This window comes from Rhinoderma darwinii, chromosome 5 (genome assembly GCF_050947455.1).
Source record: "Rhinoderma darwinii isolate aRhiDar2 chromosome 5, aRhiDar2.hap1, whole genome shotgun sequence".
In the NCBI taxonomy this organism is placed as follows: Eukaryota; Metazoa; Chordata; class Amphibia; order Anura; family Rhinodermatidae; genus Rhinoderma; species Rhinoderma darwinii.
This window is the reverse complement of record NC_134691.1, coordinates 340,366,181-340,383,566: the sequence shown is the minus strand read 5'-3', so window position 1 is coordinate 340,383,566 and position 17,386 is coordinate 340,366,181. Positions and strand designations below refer to the sequence as shown.

Below are 17,386 nucleotides of genomic sequence, written 5' to 3'. Positions count from 1 at the left end.
TTGTATATATGGAGCAGTATTATAGTAGTTATATTCTTGTATATAGGAGGCAGTATTATAGTAGTGATATTCTTGTATGTAGGTGCAGTATTATAGTAGTTATATTCTTGTATATAGGGGCAGTATTATAGTAGTTATATTCTTGTATATAGGGGCAGTATTATAGTAGTTATATTCTTGTATATAGGGGCAGTATTATAGTAGTTAAATTCTTGTATATAGGGGACAGTATTATAGTAGTTATATTCTTGTATATAGGGGGCAGTATTATAGTAGTTATATTCTTGTATATAGGGGGCAGTATTATAGTAGTTATATTCTTGTATATAGGAGCAGTATTATAGTAGTTATATTCTTGTATATAGGAGCAGTATTATAGTAGTTATATTCTTGTATGTAGGTGCAGTATTATAGTAGTTATATTCTTGTATATAGGGGCAGTATTATAGTAGTTATAGTCTTGTATATAGGGGCAGTATTATAGTAGTTATATTCTTGTATATAGGGGCAGTATTATAGTAGTTATATTCTTGTATATAGGGGCAGTATTATAGTAGTTATATTCTTGTATATAGGGGGCAGTATTATAGTAGTTATTGTCTTGTATATAGGAGCAGTATTATAGTAGTTATATTCTTGTATATAGGGGACAGTATTATAGTAGTTATATTCTTGTATATAGGGGGCAGTATTATAGTAGTTATATTCTTGTATATAGCAGCAGTATTATAGTAGTTATATTCTTGTATATAGGAGCAGTATTATAGTAGTTATATTCTTGTATATAGGGGGCAGTATTATAGTAGTTATATTCTTGTATATAGGGAGCAGTATTATAGTAGTTATATTCTTGTATATAGGGGGCAGTATTATAGTAGTTATATTCTTGTATATAGGAGGCAGTATTATAGTAGTTATATTCTTGTATATAGGGGGCAGTATTATAGTAGTTATATTCTTGTATATAGGAGGCAGTATTATAGTAGTTATATTCTTGTATATAGGGGGCAGTATTATAGTAGTTATATTCTTGTATATAGGGGGTAGTATTATAGTAGTTATATTCTTGTATATAGGAGGCAGTATTATAGTAGTTATATTCTTGTATATAGGGGCAGTATTATAGTAGTTATATTCTTGTATATAGGGGCAGTATTATAGTAATTATATTCTTGTATATAGGGAGCAGTATTATAGTAGTTATATTCTTGTATATAGAGGCAGTATTATAGTAGTTATATTCTTGTATATAGGGGCAGTATTATAGTAGTTATATTCTTGTATATAGGGGGCAGTATTATAGTAGTTATATTCTTGTATATAGGGGCAGTATTATAGTAGTTATATTCTTGTATATAGGAGCAGTATTATATTAGTTATATTCTTGTATATAGGGGCAGTATTATAGTAGTTATATTCTTGTATATAGGATCAGTATTATAGTAGTTATATTCTTGTATATAGGAGCAGTATTATAGTAGTTATATTCTTGTATATAGTAGCAGTATTATAGTAGTTATATTCTTGTACATAGGGGCAGTATTATAGTAGTTATATTCTTGTATATAGGAGCAGTATTATAGTAGTTATATTCTTGTATATAGGACTAGTATTATAGTAGTTATATTCTTGTATATAGGAGGCAGTATTATAGTAGTTATATTCTTGTATATAGGGGGCAGTATTATAGTAGTTATATTCTTGTATATAGGGGCAGTATTATAGTAGTTATATTCTTGTATATACGGGCAGTATTATAGTAGTTATATTCTTGTATATAGGGGGCAGTATTATAGTCGTTATATTCTTGTATATAGGAGCAGTATTATAGTAGTTATATTCTTGTATATAGGGGGCAGTATTATAGTAGTTATATTCTTGTATATAGGGGGCAGTATTATAGTAGTTATAGTCTTGTATATAGGGGGCAGTATTATAGTAGTTATATTCTTGTATATAGGAGCAGTATTATAGTAGTTATATTCTTGTATATAGGGGGCAGTATTATAGTAGTTATATTCTTGTATATAGGGGCAGTATTATAGTAGTTATATTCTTGTATATAGGGGGCAGTATTATAGTAGTTATATTCTTGTATATAGGGAGCAGTATTATAGTAGTTATATTCTTGTATATAGGGGCAGTATTATAGTAGTTATATTCTTGTATATAGGGAGCAGTATTATAGTAGTTATATTCTTGTATATAGGGGCAGTATTATAGTAGTTATATTCTTGTATATAGGGGGCAGTATTATAGTAGTTATATTCTTGTATATAGGGGGCAGTATTATAGTAGTTATATTCTTGTATATAGGGGGCAGTATTATAGTAGTTATATTCTTGTATATAGGGGCAGTATTATAGTAGTTATATTCTTGTATATAGGGGGCAGTATTATAGTAGTTATATTCTTGTATATAGGGGCAGTATTATAGTAGTTATATTCTTGTATATAGGAGCAGTATTATAGTAGTTATATTCTTGTATATAGGGAGCAGTATTATAGTAGTTATATTCTTGTATATAGGAGCAGTATTATAGTAGTTATATTCTTGTATATAGGAGGCAGTATTATAGTAGTTATATACTTGTATATAGGGGGCAGTATTATAGTAGTTATATTCTTGTATATAGGGGGCAGTATTATAGTAGTTATATTCTTGTATATAGGGGGTAGTATTATAGTAGTTATATTCTTGTATATAAGGGGCAATATTATAGTAGTTATATTCTTGTATATAGGGGCAGTATTATAGTAGTTATATTCTTGTATATAGGGGGCAGTATTATAGTAGTTATATTCTTGTATATTGGGGCAGTATTATAGTAGTTATATTCTTGTATATAGGGGGTAGTAGTATTATAGTAGTTATATTCTTGTATATAGGGGCAGTATTATAGTAGTTATATTCTTGTATATAGGGAGCAGTATTATAGTAGTTATATTCTTGTATATAGGGGCAGTATTATAGTAGTTATATTCTTGTATATAGGAGCAGTATTATAGTAGTTATATTCTTGTATATAGGGGGCAGTATTATAGTAGTTATATTCTTGTATATAGGGAGCAGTATTATAGTAGTTATATTCTTGTATATAGGGAGCAGTATTATAGTAGTTATATTCTTGTATATAGGGGCAGTATTATAGTAGTTATATTCTTGTATATAGGAGCAGTATTATAGTAGTTATATTCTTGTATATAGGAGCAGTATTATAGTAGTTATATTCTTGTATATAGGGAGCAGTATTATAGTAGTTATATTCTTGTATATATGAGGCAGTATTATAGTAGTTATATTCTTGTATATAGGGGGCAGTATTATAGTAGTTATATTCTTGTATATAGGGGCAGTATTATAGTAGCACTATTATACTACTCACTATGGACAAGAATAAAGCTGCACTTACAGATTACACAAAACTCATCTAAACTCGCTGATATCGAAGGGATCGACCGCTTTGTTATGTGTATGGAGAAAGAAGTATCTGGGGATGTTGAATTTTGACATACCCGATCCTTTGTTCTCGTGGGAGATAAGCAGCTGCTGGAGGGGGACTGGTATTGGCTTATTCTTCTCTCTCCTTTGAAATAAACATTCACGCTCTAATATAAAAATAAAAATAAGAGAATTTTGTAGTTTTAATGAGACATTTGTGGAAATAAAAAACATAGTTGCAGGGGAGGCACGAGGTTTTACTTTTACTTACTATTTTCTCATCTTCCAATATGTGATTCAGCAGCCTTGGTCTAATGTGCCAGGGTCAATCTGTTTTCCGGTAACTGCGCCCGTCTGACAGATAATATACTGGATGGTGGCGACAGAGATAACAAATTCTTTGCCCAAATATGGAGTCCTTTGGAATGGGCACTGAGATTTATGGGACTCGCTGGCACAGAGAGCCTGGCACTATCACGCACTGCAGGTGAAGAGTCTCCCTGCTACATGAGAACCACAGAAAGACGAGCGCTCACTGCAGGCGCATCCCAAAAACACAGCGAAAGTCAGTGACATATCAAATCACAGAAACACAGCGGCAGTGGTCAAGAAATTTAGCTTCAAAACCCCAGTATATAGAAGTCCATCTGTCGTCTTCTTTTGTCCCGTGTTTCTACTCCGCAATTTTATAAAACTGGAACAATATGGCGGCCATTAGGGGTTAAACACATATCAGTTAATGGTGCCACGCACACATCCGTTTTTATTTGCGGATTCGTCTGCCCGATCCGTAAAATTGAGGGCTGGTCCTACCAATGTCAGTTATTGCGTTTGGTCTCGCCCAGTTAAAAAACGGACTGCAGAAGGAATCCATCTGTATGCGGTCTGTTCTTTGACGCCTCGATGAACCGATTTTGAGAAGCGAATTACTATGGCGCAGGACCGACCCGATTTATGGGACAGTCAAAATGCTACCATGACCGGTACAAAAAAGATGACGTCCGTGGGGCGATACAAAAAAAATGATTACCGCATTGTTGGCCCCCAGTGACCTTGGCTGCCGTGTTCTTGTGATGCCAATGCAATTGCTAAATTGATGTCCGATCCCCGGGATAGACCATCAATATCTTATTGGTACAGGGCCGTCTCTTGGTGCCCTCGCCCATCGTCTGATTAGAAGGGGCAGCGGCGATCATGCGAGCGCTCTTTCCCCTCTATTCCTTACCTGCTCCGTACTGTGAATCGCTGACACACCTGGCGGTTTACGGTATTGCGCTGGTATAAGTGTGTCGGCGATTCACAGTACGGAGAAGTAAAAGGAATCAAGGGGAAGAAAGGTGTTTCCTGTGGGTCGGGGCAAGTTGATGACAATTTTCCCTCCTTCCGTTTTTTTTTCTGGACTATTAAATACAGAAGAAATACGGCCGCATAATACGGACAAATGGAACGGATTCGGAGCAAAAACGGAAACAATATGGACCTCAAAAGCGACACTCGGATCCATTTTTTGTGGCCGTATAAAAGGACAAGAATGTGTGCATGAGCCCTAAAGCTTCTACAGAGGTCGTCACCCAGCTTTCCTAGAGTCCAGAATGGTAAATCGTACTATTTGTCCTGTAAAGAGCACTGTAAGGGTCAATGCACACGAAGCGTATTACGTGCGGTTTTGCGTGCGACAAAACCGCAGCGTAATACAGTACCAGGATAGACTGGATCTCATGTCCACGCTGTGTTTTCGGAAACCGCAGCATGTCAATTTATCTCGCGATTCCGCTTGCGAATTCTATCTCCCTAGTTCTGGAGGAACGCGCCGCAAAACGTAAAAACCGCACCGAAGACGCAATAAAAAAATGCACCGTCATGTGCGTTTTTCTGCAAATTTCTTGCTGTTTCCTGTGGTTTCGCTGCGTATTTTCCGCAGCAAAATACGCAACGTGTGCATGTAGCCTAATACCGGCTAGAATGGCGTGTGAGAAGCAGATATACAATAGCGGGACGTCCGTATTTACCGGGAAAGTTTGAGAAATGCTCCTGAAATATTCCACAAATTATTTAAATATTGGTTCAGCAAACACTAACCCTGCAGTCTGTCTCCTCCTTATGTGCGGTCTACTTTATCGCAATCTATCGTTCCCTGTTATCAGCCATTTCAGGCTAGGGAGAGGCGGACTGTAGCACAGCTGAATCCAATCTATTGTTTACTGTTATCAGCCATGAGAGGCTAACGGGCCCATTTTACACAGGTCAATGATCGGGCAAACAAGCGATCATCTAAACGCTCATTCCTGATCATTGTCCTGTGTGAATACGAGAAAGATCAGCCAATGAACGAGCAGACGTTTTTGTAACAATTTATTATCGTTGACGGCGGCTCCGTGTTATCAATGCGCTGCCAACATGATGCAAATGTATCGATTTTATGTCCCTATACGTGACCAATCATGGCTTCCTGTGAGCAAACGAGCGCCGATCAACGAGCTCGTTGATCGGCGCTCGTTTTTACGGCTCATATTTATTCACTGATCCCTACTTTCTGCCACATCTCCAGAGATATTTACATCATATATGTGACTAATATCAGCCGTTCCTCTTATAATGCTCCTGTACTATTATAAGATGTTGATTTGAGGTGCGCTGGCTCTTTAAATTAATATCAGACTGTAAGCTCTGCTGTCCAGGGTTAACGCATGTATTTCAATGGGGCCTGCAAAAAAGCAGCAGTATAGTCCTGGACATTTCCCGTATTGTCAGGGTATGTTCACACGGCTTATCTTCGGGCTGAAAAATCGGAAGCAGAACGCCTCCAAACATCTGCCCATTGATTTCATTGGAAAAAACGGCGTTCTGTTCCAACGGGGCGTTTTTTTTAATACGGCCGTTTTAAGAAACGGCCGCGTAAAAAAACGCCCACGAAAAAGAAGTGCAGGTCACTTCTTCAGCCGTTTTTGGAGCCGTTTTTCATAGGCTCTAAAAATGGCCGTAAAAAACGCGAGTGGCTTAAAAAAACGGCTGAAAATCAGGAGCTGTTTTGCCTTGAAGACCGCTCCTCCGTATGTTCAGACGTTTTTGTGTGTGCACACAGAGCCTCAGTGAGATTTGCTGCGTCCCTGACTGAGGTTTTCAGGACCTTGGACAGAGACCAGAGAACTGGCAGCTTCTGGATGAGACGCAGCATCCTGCAGGCAGAAGTGCCAAGATGATGTGTGACGGGTATGCCACCTGTGAGCCCGCACATCTGGTAGTATGCTGCAGGTGGAGTGATATCACCACACTGGGGGAGGGGGGGACTTGATTGCCCCTTATCGCTCTACCTGATAATAGAGACAATGGATTAGGCAGATGTGATCTCACACAGTCCTCTCTACCACCCTAGACCATCAGTGATGGTAGCATTAACCCCTTCCCTAACCTAGAGCATCACAGATTTTACCACTAACCCCTTCAGTACCCTAGACCACCAGGGATGCTATGATTACCCTCTATACCTAATCCTAGACCACCAGGGATGCTATGATTACCCTCCATACCTAATCCTAGACCACCAGGGATGCTATGATTACCCTCCATACCTAATCCTAGACCACCAGGGATGCTATGATTACCCTCTATACCTAATCCTAGACCACCAGGGATGCTATGATTACCCTCTATACCTAATCCTAGACCACCAGGGATGCTATGATTACCCTCTATACCTAATCCTAGACCACCAGGGATGCTATGATTACCCTCTATACCTAATCCTAGACCACCAGGGATGCTATGATTACCCTCCATACCTAATCCTAGACCCCCAGGGATGCTATGATTACCCTCTACACCTAATCATAGACCACCAGGGATACTATGATTACCCTCCATACCTAATCCTAGACCCCCAGGGATGCTATGATTACCCTCTATACCTAATCCTAGACCCCCAGGGATGCTATGATTACCCTCCTTACCTAATCCTAGACCACCGGGGATGCTATGATTACCCTCTATACCTAATCCTAGACCACCGGGGATGCTATGATTACCCTCTATACCTAATCATAGACCACCAGGGATGCTATGATTACCCTCCATACCTAATCCTAGACCACCAGGGATGCTATGATTACCCTCTATACCTAATCCTAGACCACCAGGGATGCTATGATTACCCTCTATACCTAATCATAGACCCCCAGGGATGCTATGATTACCCTCCATACCTAATCCTAGACCACCAGGGATGCTATGATTACCCTCTATACCTAATCATAGACCCCCAGGGATGATATGATTACCCTCCATACCTAATCCTAGACCACCAGGGATGCTATGATTACCCTCTATACCTAATCCTAGACCACCAGGGATATTTCCATGATCCCCTCTACCACCTTATCCATTAGGAATATTACCATTAACCTCTTCACCACCCTGCTCATAAACTAAGTATATAATCTGATGCTGTGTTATTGGACACCTGATCCGTCTTGCCTGGTCTGCCCGACTGCACAAGGGGCCCAGAAATTCTGTAAGGGGCCCTGGCACTGCCAACTGCTGCCCAGTGCACAACAAGAACACGGGTCATGCCTGGTCATTACTACTATAGCATGATCTCTCTCTCTCTATATATATAGTATAAGATGTTCTATATTATTGAACAGATAAAAGAAATCATAACCGGCTATTTGACTCCGCTGGACTGTATTGAATGTCTCCTTAGTGGTAGAAACGTGCAAGATTGGGTAAAGGAGCATTGCAGAGGGTCGCACTGAGCAGCGGATTCTTAAAGGGAATGTGTCGCTAGAAATATATATTATTTTTCAGTTAAACTGTTAGTATATAAATGATTACACATTGTTTTAATTTTTTTACAAGTCAGGAAATATTATAAATTACATTCTAATTTATAACATTTCCCTGTGCTGGTCACTAGAGGGAGCAATTCCCAAAATTGCAGCATTGGCAATGTGGTAAAGCAACCTCATTGCTTTATGCTGCAAATTTGGGGTAGACACACTCGCTCTAGTGTCCTCAAACAATCCCCCCTCCCTTATCCTGGCTAGTGCCAGGAGAAGGTTGAATCTTCAAACCTCCTACACTGTGTGCCGCCATTTTCTGAGCGAATGCACAGTGTAGGAGGATTAGATACAGTGGTAATCAGACAGTATCACACGAACAAACATAATACACACATCACATACACAAACATAACTTACATGCCTCCTGTCGCCGCTGCCGCCTCCGCTCCTATACCTTGCGTCTTCACTGCCTTAAACATATGGCCGGAAGCCGCGACCGGAAGTAGTCATCTTACTGTCCGGCCGCGGCTTCCGGTCCACATGAAAATGGTGCCGAATGTCGCTCGGCCGAAGACCTTCCTTTTGGTGTGTGTGGGAGCGGCGCATGTGCCATTCCCACACAGACGGCGTACGCTATAGTGAATGGGACGGCTCCCGTTTGCATTCTCTATGGGGATGTATGTGCCGTATTCCATCTCTGTATGTGTCGTTAATCGACACATACAGAGATGAAAAAAAAAATGGCAGCCCCCATAGAGAAGTAAAAGTAAGAACAAAGTAAAAAGTAGAACATGAGAATATAAATAAATAAAATTTATTTTAATATCAAACTAAAAGCAATATTATATTAAAAAAAAAAATATTTCGTGACACCTTCCCTTTAAAGGGCACTTCCAAAGCATTGGACATAACTGCTCAGGGTCTGTGTCTCAAGGAGGACAATAAAACCGCCAGATTTGTATGTTAGAAATCCCAGGCTGCTGCTGCTACATTGATTTCTATTGCCACGCAAGTAGGAGGAGAAGCCAGCTACTTCCTGCCTCCCTGATGTCACCAGAGAACTACACTTCCCAGTATTCTTTAAAAAAGAAAAAACACATTTTTGTTCCAAACTTTACAGATAGATTTAATGAAACACGCCTGAGTGAGGGTCATAGTTATCTCACTGTGACTGCCAGGGAGAGCTAAAAGAGGGAGGGGTGAGTACACTGGGTGACAATGAAAGGAGTCTCATAGGAGCGGCTATGGCGGACAATAGTAAGTATGAGTCAGATAGCTACTTCCTGTCCAGCAAACTGAAGTCAGTAGAAGGATGGAGGACAAACACCACATATTTCCCCTGTCCTGCTAGTTTGCTACAATGTATCAGTGCAGGTAAAATGTATCAGGCTGGAGTCCAGGCAAGTTTAGCTCTGAGGATTGTCTAGGTAGGATACAATTGTAGCAAACCCTCAACTGCGAGAAGTATTAGGTCATAACAGGTTTTCATCCTCTGAATTTATACAAGAATATTCCCATTTACTGACAGCAAGCAGAGATCTTGAAAATAGTGAGGAATTGGAACACAAAAGGACAGATCTACTAAGACTCAGTGTTTCATTTGCCAGTATTAGCGATCTGCTCCGCTGGAGTGAGATGTGACAGGTTTATAAAGGGCGCACACCTCTTAATAAATCTGTCGCATCGTCCCGCTGGCCGTGTGGCACAGTGACCGCAGCTGTGCGTCATCCATTCCCATCCCCCACCAGACATAAAACAATCCTGTTCTCTCCTTAGCGTGTGGCGGCTCATACAAGGTCCTCACGCCGCCCGGTATCACAACTTTATATGAGCCACGTCACGCTGGGGGCCCCGGAGGGAGGAAGAAGAGCGGTGACGTGTGCATAAAAAAAAATAATAATTATTTTATTTATTTCTTTGTCCGGTGGAGGGGGTAGTCTGAATATTGGGGGGGAGGGGGGCACAGTACGGGGAACGGCCCAGACCTCTATCTTGCTACGCCCCACAGAGTGAAACATACGGCAGCTCGGAGCTGGCTTAGATTTCCACTATAATTGACTGAAGTTTTTGGGCGTAAATTAGAATGAATTTGTTGGGCCACTGTGACCCGCCCCCTTTTGCAAAGCCACGCCTCCTTTTGGAAGGCGAATTGAGACTTTTGGGCTCTTTGGCGACTCTTCTACGCCAGAAAACGGACCAAAAAAAGTTGATAAATTCCCTCAAACCATATTAGAAAGTTGCAGAACTTTCCATTATATAACAATTAAACTTCATGTACATTAGACGGGATCTACAGACAGCAGTGGCTCCCTCTACACACTATATATATATATAATTTTTAACATTTTATTATGTTGAGGTCTTGTGCTAAAATAAAAGCAAATTCAAGTTTTTCTTCATCATTCTGCACTCAATACCCCATAATGACAAAGTGAAAACCGAATTTGAGAAATTTTTGTACATTTAAAAAAAATGAAAAACTCAAATTTCGCACAGAAATAAATATTCAGACCCTTTGCTATGACTCTTGACATTTAGCTCTGGGACCTCCCATGTCTCTAGATCATCTGTGAAATGTTTCTGCACCTTGATTGGAGACCATCTGTGGTAAATTCATTTGATTGGACATGATTTGGAAAGACACACCTCTGTCTATATAAGGTCTCACAGCTGACAATGTATATCAGAGCAAAAACCAAGTCATGAGGAGGAAAGAGCTGCCTGTAGAGCTCAGAGACAGGATTGTGTGGAGGGACAGATCTGGAGAAAGGTCCAAAAAAAATGTCTTCTACACTGAAAGTTCCCAAGAGCACAGTGGCCTCCATAATTCTTAAATGGAAGAAGTTTGGAACGACCAGGACTCTTCCGAGAGCCGGCCGCCCCACCAAACCAAGTAATCGGGGGAGAAGGGCCTTAGTAAGAGAGGTGACCAAGAACATAATGGTCACTCTGGCTGAGCTCCAAAGATCCTGTGTGCAGATGGGAGAAACTTCCAGAAGGTCGACCATCACTGCAGCACTCCACTGATCTGGGCTTTATGGCAGCGTGGCCAGGAAGAAGCCTCTCCTCACTAAAAGACACATGAAAGCCGCCTGGTGTTGCAAAAAAAAAAAAAAAGCACCTAAAGGACCTCAGACTGTGAGAAACAAGATTCTGGGGTCTGATGAAACCAACACTGAACTTTTTGCCTCAATTCTAAAGCGTTATGTCTGAAGGAAACAAGGCACTGCCCGTCACCTGCCCAATACCGCCCCTACAGTGAAGCAGCATCATGCTGCGGGGGTGCTTTTCAGCGGCTGGGACAGAGAGACTGGTCAGGGGTTGAGGGAAAGATGAACGGAGCAAAGTACAGAGATATTCTTAATGAAAACCTGATCCGGAGCGCTCTGCACCTCAGACTGGGCCGAAGGTTTACCTTCCAACAAGACAATGACCCATAGCACGCAGCCGAGACAACACAGGAGAGGCGGGGGGACAACACAGGAGAGGCGGGGGGACGACACAGGAGAGGTGGGGGGACCGCACAGGAGAGGCGGGGGGGACAACACAGGAGAGGCGGGGGGGACAACACAGGAGAGGCGGGGGGGACAACACAGGAGAGGCGGGGGGACGACACAGGAGAGGCGGGGGGACCACACAGGAGAGGCGGTGGGGACGACACAGGAGAGGGGGGAGACCACACAGGAGAGGCGGGGGGACCACACAGGAGAGGCGGGGGGGACAACACAGGAGAGGCGGGGGGACCGCACAGGAGAGGCGGGGGGACCACAGGAGAGGCGGGGACGACGACACAGGAGAGGCGGGGGGACAACACAGGAGAGGGGGGGAGACAACACAGGAGAGGCGGGGGGACAACACAGGAGAGGGGGGGAGACAACACAGGAGAGGCGGGGGGACAACACAGGAGCGGCGGGGACAACACAGGAGCGGCGGGGGACAACACAGGAGCAGCGGGAACCACACAGGAGCGGCGGGGGGCAACACAGGAGCGGCGGGGTGATGACACAGGAGAGGGGGGGACAACACAGGCTGATACCCCTCCATGCCACGCCGCATTGATAATAGTTCAGCAGTGCCACAGGCTGATCACCTCCATGCCACGCCGCATTGATAATAGTTCAGCAGTGCCACAGGCTGATCGCCTCCATGCCACGCCGCATTAATAACACCTCAGCAGTGCCACAGGCTGATACCCCTCCATGCCACGCCACATTGATAACACCTCAGCAGTGCCACAGGCTGATCGCCTCCATGCCACGCCACATTGATAACACCTCAGCAGTGCCACAGGCTGATCGCCTCCATGCCATGCCGCATTGATAACACCTCAGCAGTGCCACAGGCTGATCACCTCCATGCCACGCCGCATTGATAACACCTCAGCAGTGCCGCAGGCTGATCGCCCCCATGCCACGCCGCATTGATAACCCCTCAGCAGTGCCACAGGCTGATCGCCTCCATGCCACGCCGCATTGATAACACCTCAGCAGTGCCACAGGCTGATCGCCTCCATGCCACGCCACATTGATAACACCTCAGCAGTGCCCCAGGCTGATCGTCTCCATGCCACGCCGCATTGATAACACCTCAGCAGTGCCACAGGCTGATCACCTCCATGCCACGCCGCATTGATAACACCTCAGCAGTGCCACAGGCTGATCGCCTCCATGCCATGCCGCATTGATAACACCTCAGCAGTGCCACAGGCTGATACCCCTCCATGCCACGCCGCATTGATAACCCCTCAGTAGTGCCACAGGCTGATCGCCTCCATGCCATGCCGCATTGATAACACCTCATCAGTGCCACAGGCTGATCACCTCCATGCCACGCCGCATTGATAACCCCTCAGTAGTGCCACAGGCTGATCGCCTCCATGCCACGCCGCATTGATAACACCTCAGCAGTGCCACAGGCTGATCACCTCCATGCCACGCCGCATTGATGCAGTAATTCATGCAGAGTCGGAGCCCCGGCCAAGTATTGAGGGCAGATACTGGACAGACTTCTCAGTAGGACGACATTTCGGTATTAAAAATCATTTTTGAAATTGGGCTTCTATAATATTCTCATTCTCTGAGACACTAAATTTTGGGTTTTCATTAACTGTTCCCATAATCATCAACATTAACAGAAAACAATGCTGGAAACAGATCCCTCTGTGTGTGATGAATCTATAGAATATACGAGATCCCTCTGTGTGTAATAATCTATAGAATACACAAGTTTCACGTTTTGAATAGAATTACTGAAATAAATGAACTTTTTAATGATATTCTAATTGATAGAGGACTGGTATATATATATATATATATATACACACACACACACACACCTGTAATCCGGTATTTGATAATCCAAAATTCTGGCACCTTTCAGTTGCCATTGATGCCTGTACTGTGTATATATATTCCTGGGATTTTGGGAGATGCTGTGACATTTGATGACCTCCAGAACAGCTGCCAGGAGCCGGTGGTAAAAGCCGCCAATCCCAGAATTAATCCGGCCGCGTGCGCTGGGGACAATTACTGAGGAATCAAGACACGATGAAGAGTCAGAGCATCGATCTGTTAATGCTGCGGGGTCACGTGTACCCAACGCTGCCGGATCAATGCTGGAGGGGGGGTGGGGGTCACCTTGTAAATGTATCATACCCACTGAATATAATGATGTAATGAGGCGTTTATCATCAACCCTTACACTGCTGGAGTGCCGGCACATAGTGTAACTGGAATGGCTGCGATTGGCAATAAAGGGAAACCCCACACAAATATTGGCGAGTTATTATTAGTTGGGGTTCCTCCAATTCTGTATGAATAAACTAAGTGAAGATGACAGAATAGGAATACGACGTCACTCATCAGGACCTGCAGCATCCGCACCGTTACCGGTCAGTACGTCCTCTGCACAGAGCTCCATACGAAAGCGGTTCTTAAAGGAATTGTCCACTCTAACAGATTTTGGGGGGGGGGGGGATTTTATAAAGGCTTTATGCTGCAAAAGTTGCAAATTATGGATCACGCCCTAATTGTGCAATAATTTGAAACTTTTTGCCAATTTTACGCGGCTCTTGCTGCTTTAAAGAGAACCTTTCACCTGCCCAGACATGAGCAGCTGAGTGCAGAGTGTAAATGGCAAGGGGGCCTGTAAATGGCAAGGGGGCGTGTAAATGGCAAGGGGGCGTGATACTTATCGGTGTGACACTGTCCAATCAGCTACGGGCAGTGTGAGAGCGGCTTGTGCTGGTGATCTTTCCCCCTGAGATCACACAGAGTTTCCTTCACTGAAAGAAAAAGTGAAATCTTCTTCTGTTCCGTGGTTGCGCGAGTATCGTTGGCAGCGGCGTCGGAGCTGTGCGTGCGTTCGGGTGCGCGCACGCTCTCACTCTTCAGCTCTCGGCAGACAAGACTGTGTGATCTCGCGAGGGAGATCACACAGCACGAGCCGCCGTGACACTGTCCGTAGCTGATTGGACAGTGTCACAGCGATGTTACACGCCCCCTTGCCAAATACACGCCCCATTGACAGTTCAGGGGGTCATATCGGACGCCAAATATAACGGCATCGATATCTAAATAGTGGAGGATAGAATTTTTTTTTTTTAAAGCGAGACAAGGTTTGTGCAGCCCTGGCCAGTACACGCTGCACTCAGCTACACTTGTATGGGCAGGTGAAAGTGGGTGGGGCTTAATAGGAGGGGGTGTGGCCAACATATTTATTATAATTTACGCCAGAAAGTGCCCCTCTTGCTTCCCGATAAGACTGGAGTATGAAACTAGTCATGGCTGATAACAGAGAGCACAGCAAATGCATACAAGAGAGATACAGAAAGTGTATTGCCACTTCAAGACAACCGCCCTGGACGCTGCAGGGAATTCCGGCTGAAAAAACGTACAAAATTGTGGCGCAGTTTCTCGGCCCGGAATGTCCGCTGCGGAAAACTGCACGTTAAAAAAAAAAAGGCTATACTTACCTGTAGCTATGGCGACGCGCCCCTCTGATGTCCTGTGATTGGCTGCAGCAGTCACATGGGATGAAACGTCATCCCTGGGACGCAGGAGAAGAGGGTTCTGGGTAGGTATGAGACTTTTCTTTCCGAGTAACCATTTTTGTGGCGAAATCGTTGCAAAAATCACAACATTTGCTGCCCGTTTTACCTCCCCATTGAATTCAATGCGAAAACCCGCAGCAGAAAATCAGCGATTCCGCAAATACAATTGACGCGCTGCAGAAAAAAACGACGCATCGCAGATCAATTTCTGAACGTTTTTTCAGCGTGTTTTTTACGCATTTCACACCTCATCCACTCGGCTGCTACTGGATTATGCTGTGGATTTTGCGCAATGAAATCCGTTGTGGAAAATCCGGAGTATTTACGCTACGCGTGAACCCGGCCTGACATGTAATCCTCCGTGACAAGCACCGACGTCGGCGTACGAGGGGTTTGGCGCCACTTTCGGGCGTTTTCTTGTGCATTCTGCCTCATTATCCACATACAGATTTGCTTGTTCAGCTGACAGATGCTGCCGGGAGCCGGGGACCGACATCTACAAACATTTACGCTCCAAGAATCTGAACGTGACATCTGGTGTCGCCAATGTCGGCCTGGCAGGACGCACAAGACGATGCCAATATAACAGGCATCCCCCATGAAGGTTGTCACCCTGCTTTTCCCGAGGGGCAGTTCTTCGTGATAAATCCACTGACTTTATATTTATACAGAATTTGGTCAGATTTGCCATTCAGGAGTCGGGAAAAGCAGAAAAACGGTTAATATGGCTGACGTCCTAGCTCCCTCGGGGGTTGTCTTACAGTCCTGAACGGCGCTAAGTTCCTTACTGATATATTCCCCTTCACTGGAAGCTGTAAATCTGCCATTCAGGAGCCTGGGAAAGCTGGGTGACAATCCACTCTAAGTAACGGCTAGAGGCAAAACAAGGGCATCAATAACTGGCGATTTTGTGGATTTTAGGCAGATTATAGAACAGGTTGTAGTCAGAATAAAACAGACACAATAGAGGTAATAATGTCACCAAGGAAACCGGGAATGACCCCACATACCTGAGCTGAGGCTTCACAGCGCCACCTGGCGGCTCCTCTGCTCACTGCACACTACAGTCACAGCAGCTCCCAGACTCCATCGCTCTGAATATGGGTGTGGTCTGTTACTGCGTGGGGGCGAGGCTCTGCAGCCCGGGCCAAGGGACTGCTGGGTAGTGTGGACTGTGCTAGTGGTGAGAATAAAGTCCTGCAGCCTCTACTGAATTCAGGTATATCTGTATGAGCTGAGGCTTCACAGCGCCCTTTGGAGGCTCCTCTTGTCACTACACACTACAGTCATGGCAGCTCCGGGTGTTTCATTGCTGTGAATGTGGGTGTGGTCTGTTACTTGATAGGGGCGGGGCTCCGCAGCCAGGGCCCAGTGGCTGTTGGGTAATCAGAACCATGTGGTGGGAACGGAGTCCTGCACCCTGTATTGTGTGTGTGTGTGTAATGTATTGTGTACTGTGTGTGTAATGTATTGTGTACTGTGTGTAATGTATTGTATACTGTGTGTGTAATGTATTGTGTACTGTGTGTGTAATGTATTGTATACTGTGTGTGTAATGTATTGTGTACTGTGTGTGTAATGTATTGTGTACTGTGTGTGTAATGTATTGTGTACTGTGTGTAATGTATTGTATACTGTGTGTGTAATGTATTGTGTACTGTGTGTAATGTATTGTGTACTATGTATTGTGTACTGTGTGTGTAATGTATTGTGTACTGTGTGTAATGTATTGTATACTGTGTGTGTAATGTATTGTGTACTGTGTGTAATGTATTGTGTACTGTGTGTGTAATGTATTGTGTACTGTGTGTAATGTATTGTGTACTGTGTGTGTAATGTATTGTGTACTGTGTGTAATGTATACTGTGTGTGTAATGTATTGTGTACTGTGTGTGTAATGTATTGTATACTGTGTGTGTAATGTATTGTGTACTGTGTGTGTGTGTGTGTGTGTAATGTATTGTATAGTGTGTGTGTGTGTGTGTGTGTGTGTGTGTGTGTGTAATGTATTGTGTACTGTGTGTGTAATGTATTGTGTACTGCGTGTGTGTGTGTGTGTGTGTAATGTATTTATTATGTACTCTGTGTGTAATGTATTGTGTACTGTGTGTGTAA

The 17,386-nt window shown here is 43.5% G+C and overlaps 1 protein-coding gene across 3 annotated transcripts in view; it reads right to left on the bottom strand.

The window, feature by feature from the left end:
- NOS3 (nitric oxide synthase 3) overlaps positions 1-16,554 on the bottom strand; it is a 148,948-nt gene extending 132,394 nt beyond the window's left edge. For 2 of the 3 annotated variants that reach the window (XM_075827822.1, XM_075827824.1), the window contains exons 1-2: positions 3,714-4,649; positions 3,517-3,609 (exon numbers count right to left, since the gene is read on the bottom strand). The gene's annotated coding sequence lies outside the window, so the exon portion shown is untranslated. Of the gene's footprint in view, positions 1-3,516; positions 3,610-3,713; positions 4,650-16,281 lie in introns of those variants that run through there. The other variant, XM_075827823.1, reaches the window with a different exon arrangement.
- Between the last annotated feature and the right edge of the window lie 832 nt (positions 16,555-17,386).